General features: G+C 37.5%; 1 protein-coding gene and 1 pseudogene across 5 annotated transcripts in view; both read right to left on the reverse strand.

Annotated features, from left to right (window-relative positions):
* PATJ (PATJ crumbs cell polarity complex component) overlaps nucleotides 1–15,172 on the reverse strand; it is a 335,447-nt gene that overhangs the window by 129,262 nt on the left and 191,013 nt on the right. The window lies entirely within an intron of this gene.
* LOC114212184 (U4 spliceosomal RNA) lies at nucleotides 14,196–14,262 on the reverse strand (annotated as a pseudogene).

Below are 15,172 nucleotides of genomic sequence, written 5' to 3' on the forward strand. Positions count from 1 at the left end.
TTGCTCACAGCGGTGCTCGGGAGGATGTATTGGATCGCAGAGCCCCGAACGGAAGCGGTGCTTCATCAACCCCTAGTCAGCTTTCTCTGAGGTGGGCTCCAGCCTTCAAGGGGACTGACGTGTTTCCTTTTTAAGGTCGTTTTTATTAGCAAAAGCTTGAATATACAGAAAATTCAGCTGTTTCAAGTTTATGGATAGGCCTGCTTTTCAGCTGTGATCTTCCATTTGGATAGAATAAAATGTATGGTCCTACTATTCTAAGAGGGGAAAATTACAGCCCAAATGAAGAAAGCGGGTCATTAATTTTAATTTATCTAAGAGTAAATCTACAGTTAGGCCTTCCTGGTGCTGTTTGTGAATACTCTGGGGCTCTGGCTATAGAAAGGTAGAAGAGCTTGCTTGCTGTGGATGTTTTTTCCAGTGCCAACAACCGTGCCATTTACGGGGATGGTAGCTGCTCCCGCCAGTGCTTGGAGGCCTCTGGAGAAATGCTGTATGCAGTGCGAGACTGGGAACACAACAAGAAACTCGAGAGAGGGAAACCTGATGTCACTGGAGTCAATCAGAAAGGAAAATGCAGATCTGGGGATTAAAAAAATCTAAGACAAAGCCTCTCTTCTGACCTCATAAAGAAAACATTCACAGCCTCTGAGTTCCAAGACAGTAAGATCTCTTTTGTGTTTTTGTAGCTCTTACTTAATATAAAATAATTTCACCATTTCAATGAAAGGTACATATAGCTTCCAACTGCATAAGCAGTTTTTCTATTTCTTCATCACTAAAGGAAACACACTCCAGAGAAAATTCAGTAGGTAATTAAAAAGAATATGATGTATTTTACACACAATTAACTTTAGACTGTCACTTCTTCTATTTCTGAGAAGCTGCTGTTCTCTGAGGGCACTATTCTTTAACCACCAGATGTAGGACATCCTCTAAGTATAGCATAGGCAATAAAGAAAGCACTCTACACCTCCTGCAAGTCCTTCAGGTTAATTCTAATTAATGATAGCTACCATTTTCCAGTGCTTGCTCTGTGCCGAACATTATGCTAAGCTCTTTAGGCACAGTATCTTTTATTTTTATTTTTTTAAAGATTTTATTTATTTATTTGACAGTGAGATAGAGAGAGAGAGAGAGCACAAGTAGGCAGAAAGGCAGGCAGAGGGAGAGGAAGCAGACTCTCCACTGAGCAGGGAGCCTGACATGGGGCTCGATCCCAGGACCCTGGGATCATGACCTGAGCTGAAGGCAGCCGCTTAATCAACTGAGCCACCCAGGCGCCCCACAGTATCTCATCTAAATCTCAGAGCAACTAGGGTATTATGAAATTCCAAGAGTTTAAGCAATTTGCTCTCGGTGATTTAGCTATTTGTTTAAAAGCTCATAATCCTAAGGCACACCTAGAGGTCCCATCTGTATGGTGCACATAAAAATCAGATGATTTTGAAAGTCATCTTTATAAAGATGTCTGTTAAATGAACTCTTGAGTGTAAACAGGAGGATGATGGTGACCTACTATCTTAGGTCCTAGAACTCTGAGATACGCAAGTCAGAATCAAAGCATTTTACCACAATGCAAAGAGGAAATGCCCCATAGTTGACTGCTAGGCTTCTCAAGTCCTAAATCCAACGTGGAATCCCTTAAGACCGTACTTTTCTCTTTGTGCAAACTACAATGTGAATAATAATAATAGACACCTATTACTTTTTTTATTAGATTGATCACCATTTTAAATTTTTTTCTGACTCATGCCAAGGGAAAACAATTAAAATATTTCATTTTGGGGCAAACACTGCTCCCATCCTTATAGAATATGAGTGATCATTCAGATTATCTAGAAATTAGAAAAACATCATTTTCTATTTACTTCCAGGAAACTGAGAAGCAGAAAAGTGGCTTTCCCAAAGTTTCTCCCTTCAGAGGTGACTCAATGATATATAAAAATAATAATAAATTACTTAGGTATGTCCTTATTTTTGACAGTATTCTTATTAGTGGGAAGAACTATCCTTAGTTCTGACTGGGTGTTCCCATTACACCTAAATTATCTATCATCTTAAAATCTGAGCTCTACAACTCTTCTATTCAAGGATAACCATATATCTCTACTTCCTCTGGGACAGTCCAGCTTATGCATGTTGAGAGAAACTCATAACAATTCTCTACACCTTCTCTGAGCTTCTGTGAGGTGGCCATATTCCACCACGTGGATGAAGGCGCAGGAATTCCTGAGGCTCCCAGGCAACCTGAGCTCCGAGCTCTGGGAGGGACACCCATACTACTACAGTAAATTATCCCTTTTTTGGTTAAAATTACCTTGACCTAATTTCTGTTCTTGGCCACCAAAAAGTCTCCACTCATACAGTATCTCCACCAGTATTTCTAAATATGAACTTATATATTCAAGTGACATCCCTCTCCCTATCTCCTAAATCTTATGCTCTCTCCGACACTTGGTAACTTATCCGTGGCATTCAGAAGGAAAAGAAAGGAGAAAAAGACAAAGGAAAAAGGCTTTCTGTCTAAAGGAGCATTCTATGCTCTTGAGCTACAACTCTGGTTTTCTTATCTGTGTTTGGCTTCTTCTCCTGAATACTGACAAAAAGGGTTTTCTGAGATCCTCCACATGGTCAGTAACTTCGATCTCAGCTCAGCGATTCCTGGCCCCAGAAAGACACTAGTATTTTATCACAGGTAAATTAGTTCACCTTTTCCTAGGTTCTGAATTTCTAGTTCAATGAGGTATAATTCAGAGACAAATAATAGCAGGTCTAGATAATGAAGACAATAGCCTCAAATGATAAGCCTCTTTCTATAAAACTCAGAAGTCACATTGTAATGGTTTTTTTTTTAATGTGATTCGTATGTCCCTCCATGGGTTGGTTTCTGCTACTGTAGTGGGAGGAAAAAAATCCAGAAAACACTATTTTGAGGTAAACCCTTTATATTTAGGTACCAAAGATAGGATAATTAGTTGCATTATTTTATAGTTTGTAGAATTAGGGTTAATACAGCAAGATTCAGCAAAAGTAAATGGATGTAAATCGTTTTGTTATACTACATAAACTTTCACTTAAGAGGTCTTTAATGAGATTTGTTTCAATAAAATTAATTATTCAAAAATATCACTCAATTTTCCATAGTTCAACTGAACATGAATATAAATTTATGCTGGAGAGCAACTCAATTAAATCTATTCAAAAAACTTACCAAATTGGAAGTCAAAAGTTAATTAACTTAAGCTAGGATTAGAGATCTTAATTATACAAAAATTAAAATTTAGTTCAAGCAACAGATTTGCCTGAGGTTTGAATATCATGTTATAATACAATACTCAACAACACCACTTCTGCTCGTACTTTTATTAAAGTAGAAGGATTTATTATGAACAGTTGAGAAATTATTAAAAAACTGAGACAGGATTCAGGTAACTGGAACTTCTGATAATGAAATCTGAGAGTCCTTCTTTCTATTTTTAAATATTTTCCATATTTTATATTTCATGACACCGGAACCTACAGGTTAACTTTTTTCTTTAATAAGCTTTTATTAAGTATAACACACATGCAGAAAAAAACCCACAAATAAGTGTTTACAACTTGATGAATCTTTTTATAGGTTAATTTTTTAAAAAATATTTTATTTGAGAGAGAGAGAGAGAGAGAGAGAGATCATGAGTGGGGGCGGGGCACAGGGAGAGGGAGAATCTTTAGCAGACTCCCCGCTGAGTGTGGACCCTGACACAGGGCTTGATCTCATGACCATGAGATCATGACCTGAGCCAAAAATCAAGAGTCAGACATTTAACTGACTGAGCCACCCAGACACCCCTCCTTTAATCTAACAATTTTTAATCTAACAATTTCACTGCTAAAAATTTATCCTAAAAAGATTAAAAATCTCGGATCAAAATGTCTATCATGGCTATACTTTTAATAGAGAAAAAATAGAAAAACCCTATACTCATCAACAAAAGGTTTATTACATTTGCATTGTTATGTTGATAAATGGAAAACTGTGGCATTAAAAGGAGGTGAAGGATGACACAGACCTAGATCCATAAAAAGATAAAATTGTTGAGTGAAAAAAGTAAATGACAAACTACATTATCGATCACATTATTTTCATTTATGTAAAAGTTCTGTCTGAGTCTAAAGAAAGCTCTGCATCTACTAAATGTCAACAATGATGTTATCTCTGGTGGGATGTGAGGTGATTTCAGGTTTTTTTTCTCTACTGATATTTTATTACTACTTATAATAACATCATTTAATAAATGCTTATAACACACAAGGCACATGCATATATACACGTCTTTTATACATTATTTCACCTGATTTATACAGATAGAGAAACTGAGGTGTAGTGAGTTTGAGGAATTTAACCAATATAACATATCGAGAGCCAGTATTTATAGCCAAGTCTGAGTCCAAAAGCCCTCCTGTTAATGATTAGGAAACATTCCTAAAGGTATTTATCTGAGGTTGGGGAAAAAAAAAGTCATAGGATAAGTAACTCATTTTTAATCCTGTGAAATTTTAAATCCAATTAACAGGGCCTCACAAAATAGAAACCCCAGACCCAGAAATATTCCAAAAGAAGTATAATAGACATATGTTATCTCCATCCGTTTACTCATTTATTCAACAGTCACCGTACAAGTGATGAGGACACAGGGATTTTCATTACCATCATTACCAGAGCTTACCATGTACTGAGCACCAGGTATGTTCCAGGTATCAGATTCTCTGAACATCACTTTAGAGGAATTACTTTATTCAGTCAGATATGGCTCCTACCCTCAAGCATTGCATGTACTCTAGTAAGTGACCACAGTTTTATTTATTTATTTATTTTAAAGATTTTATTTATTTGACAGAGAGAGGGAACACAAGCAGGGGGAAGGGGCAGAGGGACAAGCAGGCTTCCCGCGGAGCAGGGAGCCCGATGCAGGGCTCGATCCCAGGACTCTGGGATTATGACCTGAGCCGAAGGCAGACGCTTAACGACTGAGCCACCCAGGCGCCCCATGACCACAGTTTTAGAAACAAAAAATTGCACCGCCATAGGATGAATGTCACATAAAGCAAGAAGTGACTGTCTCTTCTGAGATGGGTGGGCTGGTCTTGAGGCACAGATGGAAACTTCGCAGGCACAGCGGGAGGTAAGTGGCAGGAAGAACACGGGGACCAGGGGAAGGTCTATGAAAAGATGGGCAGGGAAGAAACGGCAGGTCTCTTTCTAGGAACCACAGGTACTGCAGTACTGCTTTGGGGAGGGGAGGCGGTGTGTTACAGAAGTAACCAGGTCCTGTTCAAAGACCTTGTAGAAGATTTTCTCTTTCCAAGAACCTTGGGCACTAGCCCCCGTGAAGAATGATGCTCACTTTCCAAACCACCATTTCAGTTTTGCAGGTGGGAGAGAGGAAGAGAAAAGGAAGCAAGGCTGGGGAACAGGGAAGATGACTGCAACTCACGTGAAAACAATTTCACTCTAATGAAAAAATATTTCTGAATAAATTGTTAATCTTTTTCTCAGCAGGACAAAATAATATACATCAAGCTCCAATAATTTAATACTTTGGGCAAAGGAGGAGGTTTTAAGGACTTAGTTTAATGATGTAGTGCTGAAATGAGGTCTGCAGCTTCAGTGTAATCTATTTCTTGTGAAGTACAATGTTCCCAAAGGAACACATTCATTTAAAAGGTTTAAGCGTGAGAGATTTATTTTTTTCAAACAAATCTAATTAAATTGAAATACCTTCTAAAGGCAAAGTAATAGTAATATGTAGCTCACATCTCTCTAAATTTGGGATATATTCAGAAAACAGGATGTTCTTTTGAATCCTAAACCTTGACAATTCTGAAAAATATTGACTTCTAGGAAGTGAGCAGAGAGATACATTTATGTTTTGCTCTGATTGTTAGTGTTTCTGTGGAAGTTGCCCCAATTGCTACAGGTTGGTTCACTTGATCAAAATGAAGGAGGTGCCTGTAGATAATTTCCTATTACTTGCAGGGCATAGGAAGGGGTGAATGGAGGCAGAAGTGTAATCTACCTCTTAACAGTTCATTAATATTGCAAAAAATTGTGTTTCCCTGGGAGGCTGAGGCATTACAACCCACCTCTCTTAGTGGTACTGGTAGTCACGTAAGTGAATAGGACTCAGCTGACCACTGACCTGGAATTCCTTCTTCCAAGAACATTGGTACATGCTATGAGTAAAGACTTCCCCCAAACTAGTAAGGCCCAGCTTAATGTTTGCTTCTTTCATACAATGATCTAATTAGAGCTCTACTCCAAGTCCCTCGGTTACTAGCCTTTTTCCTCTCGACTTCAAAATACTTTCCTTGACATGCCCACAGACAGCCACACGCCCAGTCATCAAAGGACTTGGGAGGATCAAAGTACCTAACTCCCCTCCTCCCAACTTCAGCTTCTCTTTAAAAAAAAAAAAAAAAAAAAAAAAAAAGACACAAGTCTTGTCAGTGAACCAGTCCTATAGAGTCAGGGTTACATCATGCAAATCTGGTAACTTTAAGGCCTATCTCATACAGAGTTTGGCTCTTCCTCGCTGCACTGCCTGATGGGTAGGCAAGGTGGGTGCTTCTGCGCTTTGGTAATGAGGACACTGAGACTCATAATTTAAAATTATTTTGGCTCTAAATTTTCTTGTCCATCCTTATTTATGTTTCTGACTATGATTCAAAAGTATTAGGTTAGCAAGTAGATTTTAATTTTAAATGATTCCCTAATATACTGAGTTGTCATAAAGATGTTAATTCTTACTGCTGTTTTTCTCTTTTTTAACTCACAGATTACACTTTTTTCATGTTTCTAAAATACCATGTAATCATAAAAAATTGCACACTCAGGGACTTGGATGAGGATTCTAGGGAAGAGAGTGGCAAAGCCAGAATCCAAACTCACATCTCCTGATCCCAAAGCCTCTGTCTAGTGGGGATGAGGCTGCAATGGGACTCCTGCTACTTTGCTTAATACTCATCCAAATCACCCAGAGCCCAGCCACCTCCCTCCCTCTCCAAAATAATTCCCCAGCACCCAACTCTCATTCTAAACTCTGTAGTGGTGAGGGCAGTTAAAAATCCAAGTGGCAACTTTAAAAGCTGCCTCACCAGAGTATAGTCCTACTTTCTCAGTCACTTCCTTAGGGGTATATGTATGATATATATGTAAAGAATTTTTTTCAACTAAAAAAACTGCATCTGGCAGGTTGGCTATGGTCTGATTACATACAGTGTTTGCCAGGTTTGCGGGGGAAATAGCTTCTTAGACAAATTTTCCACTTCATGGTTTGTAAAACACGGAAGAAAGATGATTTGATATTTTTTACGCCACATATTCAAACAACTGCACAAAGACATGTTATAGTAGTATTTGTACTGACATATAACTAATATATATCATAATGACATATTCAGTAAAAAAAAAAGGTGTGTACAATAGGATGCGGTTTGTGTGCATTAACTTTAAAATCTATCCTTGGCACGATGTATGTGACAATGCATGAGACCAATAGGAAAGACGGTAAATTGACAGGGGTTACTTGTAGAGGAGTAATATTACAGAGGTAAAATTAGAGGGAAGATTATTACTTTTACCTGTACCATTAGAATTTTTTATGATTACATGGTATTTTAAAAACATGAAAAAAAGTGTAATCTGTGAGTTAAAAAAGAGAAAAACAGCAGTAAGAATTAACATCTTTATGACAACTCAGCATATTAGGGAATCATTTAGAATTAAAATCTACTTGCTAACCTAGTACTTTTGAATCATAGTCAGAAACATAAATAAGAATGGACAAGAAAATTTAGAGTCAAAATAATTTTAAATTATGATATTTAAATATTGTGCAAAATTTTGAGCCTTTAGCTGAGAAATCATCCTATTCTCCTGCCCTCATTTTTCTAGCCACAGCCCCTACGTTATGTCAATCCCATTCGCTTGGTATTTAAAAGAGATGTATGGAGACGGAGACTCAAGTTGAAGAGCAGGAAGTATTATGGACCATGTAAGGATCTCTCCTCCTTTGCTTTTTGTGGATTCCAAGACACATTCAATGCTAAATGGTTAACAAAATTGCTAGTTCACTGAGCACACTATTTTATTTCATGCAATTGGTGTGTAAGCTGAACTGAATAGCAAATGGTTGTATATTCTACAATAAGTCTGCTGATACTTTTGTCAATGTCCTCCTATGACAGGAGCAAAAATTCACATCTAGACTCCTAATAAGATTCGTTATATACTGACTAGTTAAAAGCACACCTAGGCACCACATTGACATCTACTAGGATGGGGTACAGTGTTGTTATTTAGGTGAACCTGTCCTGTGATTCTGATACACAAACTTGGTTGAGAGCAACTTACACAGCTGATGAGATTTGTCTGGTAAAATTTATGAGAAAGGATTTACATCTTTTATGTTCCTTAGAACAGAGATCAGGAATTCCTTAGGCTAAGTCATGTGCTGAAGTTTGAAAGCAAAAATTTAGATCCCAGAATCACAGAACATTAAGTCTGAAAGATTTTTAAAGATATTATTGACTTCTCTCCCATTTTACAGTTAAGAGATGACAAGAGGGATTAAGGGATTTATCTGAGAGAGAAATAGTTAATTAAAAATGCATCTAGTATCACAAGCTATCTCTCTTACAAAAAAATAGTACATTTTTAACAAATAACAACTAGTATTCTTGTTTTTCCATTCTGTCATCTTTACCTCTGATTTTCAGGTCAATTAACCTAAGGTTACGGAGCATTTAAAAAGAATCTATACAAAGAAGAAATATCTGATCTAAATAAGGATTTTTATTTAGAGTAATAACAAAAACAATGTCATGATCTTATGCCAAAACAGTTGGGCTAGGTTTTTGAAATGTCTGTGGAAGTACACTGAATAAAATACATAGGCAAAAGAATGAAATGAGGGAAATGTACATCTGTATCAAGGACTTAGTTAAGTAGTTCAATTTGCTGGATCATATAATGGTGAAGCAGTCACAGAAGCTGGAAAGGCAGGTCAAAGTTATCTTTTGAAGGACTTTGAATATTATAAGGAGTTTTGACTATCCCATTAGTGAGTATCCTTCTTTGTTATGCTTAAATTTCATTTTAAAACAAAATAAATAAAATCTTTAAAAGGGGGGGTGCGTCTGGGTGGCTCAGTCAGTTAAGAGTCTGACTCTTGATTTCGGCTCAGGTCATGCTCTCAGGATCATGAGACTGAGCCCTGTGCTGGGTTCTCCGTTCAGCTCAGAGTCTGCCTGAGATTCAGGATTTTCTCTCTCCCTCTGCACTCCCCGCCCCCCCCCGCTTGCCTGCAAGGGATTGCTCTCTCTAATGAATAAAAGTTAAAAAACAAAAACCACCAAAAAACCCACATAGATAACCTAAATAGGTGACGAAAAAGCATCTGACAAAATACAATGTCAAATTGTGATTTAAAAGGAAAAGCCTCATATCAAATCAGAAATGGAAAGGAATTTCCTCCACTTGAAAGGGCATGTATGAAAAACCTACATATAGCTAAGGTCTTATTTAATCATCCAACACCAACTGGCTTCTCTGAGATTGGGGACCAAAAAAAAAAAAAGGGAGAAAAATGAAGGAAGGAAGGAGGATAAAGGTCAGAAACAGTGTAAAACTCCCTGTACACAGATGAAATGATCAATTACCTCTAGAAAATGCTAAGGAATCAACAAAAAACTACTAGAACTAGAACTAGTAGGTTAGTTTAGCATGATTATAGGCTACAAGGTTAATATGCAAATACATGAAAATCAACTGTATTTCTATATACTAGGAACAAATAATGAAACGATAAAAATCCCACTTATAAAAGCACTGAATAGAAAATACATAGGAATACACTTAACTGAAAATGGAAAAGTTCTACACTGAAAATTATGAAACATTTCAGAAAAATAATTAAATGGAGAGATATTGCATTCATAATTTGGAAGACTCAGTATTGTCAAGATGTCTAGCCTCCCAAAATAAAACTATAGATTCAATACAATCTCGATCAAAATCCCAGAAGCCTTTAAAAAAAAAAAATAGAGGGGCGCCTGGGTGGCTCAGTCATTAAGCGTCTGCCTTCGGCTCAGGTCATGACCCCAGGGTCCTGGGATCCAGTCCCACATCGGGCTCCCTGCTCCGCGGGAAGCCTGCTTCTCCCTCTCCTTCTCCCGCTGCTTCTGTTCCCTCTCTCCGTGTGTCTCTCTCTGTCCAATAAATAAATAAAATCTTTCAACAACAACAACAAAAATTTACAAGTTGGTTCTAAGAATCACACGGAAACTCAAAGGACCTAGAATAGCCAAGACAGTTTTCAAAAATAAGAACAAAACGAGGATGTAGTGCTGCCTGAATTCAAGACTTGCTAGAAAGATATGGTAATCAAGACAGTGTGGTGATGGCATCAACGATAGGCAGATTAATAGAAGAGAACTGAGAGTCCATAAACAGACACATAGTTATATGTTAATTTCATTTTTTGACAAAGGTGCAAAGGAAGTCAATGAGGGGAAAAAAGTCTTTTCAACAAATGGTGCTGGATCAACTAGGAATTCACATGAAAAAACCCATCAACCCTTACCTCACAGCACACACAAAAATTAATTCAAGATGGATCACAGAACTAAATATAAAAGCTAAAACTATGAAGTTTTTAGAAGAAAATATAGGATAATATTATTGTAATTATTGGAGGTAAGCAAAGATTCTTAGCTAGGACAGTAACTATAAAAGAAAACATGAATAAATAATGATTTCATCAAAACTAAGAACTTCTATACACAAAGATATATTACGAAAATAGACAAGCCACAGATGGAAAGATCCATAGAAACCATGTATCTGACAAAGAACTAGTATATCTGTAAAGAACTTCTACATTCAACTCAATTTTATAAAAAGACAACCTAATTACAAATGGGGAAAAGACTTAGACACTTTATAAAAGAATCCATCTAAAAGGCTGCTAAAGAAGAAAAATGCTCCACTTCATCAGTTGTCAAGAAAATGTAAATGAAAGCCACAATAAGGAACCATCACAAACCCACCAGAGGAGTAAAGATTGTGGAACAACCAAAATGCTCATACACTGGCTGGTGGGAATGTTTAATGGCCCAACTATCTGGGAAAAAGGGCTGGCAGATTCTTTCTAAGTTAAACACTTTAACACTACCCTAATTTACTGTTAATGTTTATCCAAGAGAAAGGAAAATATTTGTCCTCAAGAAGACCTGTCACACAAATGTTCCTAGGAACTTTATTCAAAACTCTGCAAAAAATCCAAAAGTCCATCCACAGGTAAACTGATAAACAAATTGTGGTAGGTATACAACGGAATATTATTCAGCAACAAAAAGGAACAAACTACTAATACATGCGACAGCATAGGTAATCACAGACATGCAAAGTGAAAGAGTACATAACTATATGATACCATACATGTGAAGTTCTGGAACAGGAAAAACTAATGAAAGGAAAAAAGGAAAAAAAAAAAATCAATGCAGTATTTGCCTCCCATGATGGGAGAGGTTCCCATGGGAGAGTACATGAGAAAAGTTTCTGGGGAGAGAGAAATGATAGATGTTTGGATTATTCAGGTGTATACAGTTGTCAAAGTTGTACAGAGAAGATCTGTGCATTTCATTTTTTGTCAATTTTGCCCCCACCCTGACTGTAAAAATAATAACTGCGTAGGGATGGACACCTGGAGGTGTAGATGACACAGAAATGACCGAGTGTTGGGCACTGCTGAACCATGTGAGGGCTACACAGGATTTCATTACACCATTCTACTTTATAGATGCCAAAAAGCATCCTTAATAAGAGGGTTTTTTTTGTTTGTTTGGTTGTTTTTTTTTTTAAGGAGGAAAACCACATATGGGTATACTTCCCAGGTAAGATTTTCCTAACAGAATACCTTTTGATTTTTTAAACCTCAAACTTCATAGGATCTACATATACTCTCAATGAAGTATTTTTCAGTAAATGTTTATATAGGAAAAATTTATATCTATACCCTCACTACAAAGTAAAACATTTTAAACAAAATGTGTGAGGGAAACGTCCCAGCATATTCCAAGTACAGAATCGCAGGGTGACATTTTGAACCACAGACTCAGTGGCAACAAGGAGGATGTGCAGTTTGGATGTTCGTGGAGCAACGAGAAACCGTGTTATTGCACACAATGCAACTGTGTTTTTTTATCTTTTGTTTTGTTTTGTTTTTAAAGATTCTATTTATTTATTCATGAGAGACAGAGGGAGAGAGAGAGTAGCAGAGGGAGAAGCAGGCTCCCAAGGAGCAGGTAGCCCGATGCAGGACTTGATCCCAGGACCCTGGGATCATGACCTGAGCTGAAGGCAGACGCTTAACCATCTGAGCCACCCAGGCGCCCACAATGCAACTGTGTTAGCAATCATACTATTTGGTGATTCTGAAGTGATAGTAGACACGTCACATCCTAACACGATTATGTGTTACCTATAAGCATTATTTTCATTGCATTTCAGTAATATTTTAAGAAAATTGGTGGGAGGGAGGACTGGGGTTGATGTGTAATGCATAAATTCTCCTGACTTAAAATAATGAGAAATAGGCTCATGGCTATTCTTTGGGGTGGCACATCTGATTCTCACTTTGGGTTACTGATTTTAGGCCTATCTCTTAAAAACTGTAATTAAAACACACGTATACAACCATATTTTTGATGAGTTTAAGCAGCTGTCTGATATTGTTAGTAAGTCAACCCTGGAATAAGAATTTCATTAACACTTTTCTTTCAGGCTTCGTGCCTTAAGATTGCATAGTGACTGCAAGAGATTTCCATTGTGCAAAGGGAGCAAAATACAGATATAAGTGGTATGTTGAGATGATAGAAAGAAAACCTCAATAATCTAAGAGCATATCTTGGGCACCTGGGTGGCTCGGTGGTTGAGCATCTGCCTTCAGCTCAGGTCATGATTCCAGGGTCCTGGGATCGAGCCCTGCGCTGGGCTCCCTGCTCATTGGGGAGCCTGCTTCTCCCTCTGCTCTCCCCCACCCCCCTCTTGCTCTAATAATAATATCTTAAAACAATAATAAAAGCATAACTTTCTCGACTGCATTCCAGTATGGTTATGATGGCAATGAGTAGGACTGAAAGGAAGCAGAGAAGAAACTGGAAAAAGCAGGGAACAGAGGCCTGAAGAACTACCCCAATATGTCACGTAAATGCCAAGAAAAAAACTGCAGGAAGGAGAGTCTTGCTAAAAACCAATTATTCTTTCCAAGTGGCAACTTTCTCCCCCCAGCATACGTTCCTATCCTTGCTTTTTATATTCTTTCCACGGTAATCTCTCTTCAATTATCCTCATTTTGACTTTCTGCTTCCATGGCACTTTGTCTTTCATGCACTTTATCTCTGATTTTAAGATAATGTGGCTCACTGTAGCAATCCCACATAAAGCTTTTGTAGAGTGATAGAGGACTGCAATAAAAATTAAATGATTGTCATTCCTCCAAAAAATCAGTAAGAATACAGACTTCAAGCCTAAATATTTCAGCAGTATAAAGACAATGAAGTGTGACTAAATAATTCAAAACTCTTCCCCCAACAAGCCAGGGACAGAAACCCAAAATGGCAGCAATAGAGCTCTAGGACTTCATGGCAGGAAATACAGACAAGAATGGGGCCACCCAATGTGAGCTAGGTTTTACGAAGTATTTCCTGCAGACTGAAAATAAAACCTTAACTTTACAATGGTATTGAAGAGGAAAGCTCCTAAAATACAAAGTTCAGAGAAGTTCTCAAATTGGGCAAGAAAAATCTCAAAAAAGGATTACTTTTCTTCTTTGATTCTTGAGGGATAGCTATAATTTCACTGATTGCATTCTTCTTTTATTGAATTCAAAGTGGCATCCAATTAACAAGAGTAACAGGGTATTGTATTGTGAGAAACTATCTCAGATATTTTGAACTAGTACCAGACTAACTGCATTAATCGAGATCTACCGAAACTACAAAATGACGACAAATTTACTTGCTACTTTTTAAGTAAGCTCTATGCCCAACGTGGGGCTTGAGCTCACGACCCTGAGATTAAGAGTGGCATGCTCTACTGACTGAGCCAGCCAGTCGCCCCGACCTACTACTTTTTAGAATCATTATTAATCCAATTAGCAATAATCGCACCTCGGATAAACCTCACTGGCTACGATACTGCCACTGCGCAAAGCTAGAATCATTATTAATCCAGAATGAAATAATTTAAGAGCATAGCCTTTAGAGTCAGAAAAGGTAGTGTTTGCAGGTTGATTTTACCCCTTCACAGCTCAGTTTCCTTATCTGTAAAATGGGGATTAAAATAGCACCACTTTCATAGGTTTGTTGTAAATGTCAGGAGAACGCATGTAAAGAATTTAGCACTGATTTGAAAATAGTAAGTATTCAGTGTAGGCTCAATTCCTAGTATGGCTTCCCTAGCCCCCAAATGTTCCCTTAATGAGTACATCTTTTTGTAACTCACATTGGATATCACACAATGCATGAGAGATGACTTAACAAGACACAGAGATAGCTATTGATTATATGCCGGAATAACCAGGGGGCTGCACTTTGAAGAAAGGAAAAATGTTACACAGACAGCAGAGACCCCATGACTGTTTTATGTGTGAGGCTGACCCCTCAGCCAGTACCACATTCTTCTGTTGACTTTCAGAGTTGTGAATTAGGCTGCCGACTATTTTTGAGTCCCCAAATGGGGTCACTTTAGCTTTGCATATGGGAAGGTCATATTCAGGATCTGCTAACAGTATTTATTTTTGTCAGGCTTAATCAACCATTTTTTAACAAGTGCCTTGAGACATGACATATAATACATTACTTATTTAAATGTCAAGTATGTTTTAACACTTATGAAGCCATTGTCACAATAAAAAATTGGGTCGATCAATTTATTTTTGCACTTTTAGCTATTATAAAATATGTATCTCTTAATAAAACTAGGGAAAATCATTTTATTGCAATTTTGCCAATCCTTTAGTCTTCTTTCTGCTCCTCAAACTAGTGTTTCCACAATGGGCTATTTATTACCTCAGGTCTCTTAGGGCATAATTATTGCATCAAGAAGCACACTTTATAAAATTGC

This window comes from Eumetopias jubatus, unplaced genomic scaffold (assembly GCF_037043125.1).
Source record: "Eumetopias jubatus isolate StellerSeaLion01/CBP00866 unplaced genomic scaffold, mEumJub1_p1.0 scaffold_4, whole genome shotgun sequence".
Taxonomy (NCBI): Eukaryota; Metazoa; Chordata; class Mammalia; order Carnivora; family Otariidae; genus Eumetopias; species Eumetopias jubatus.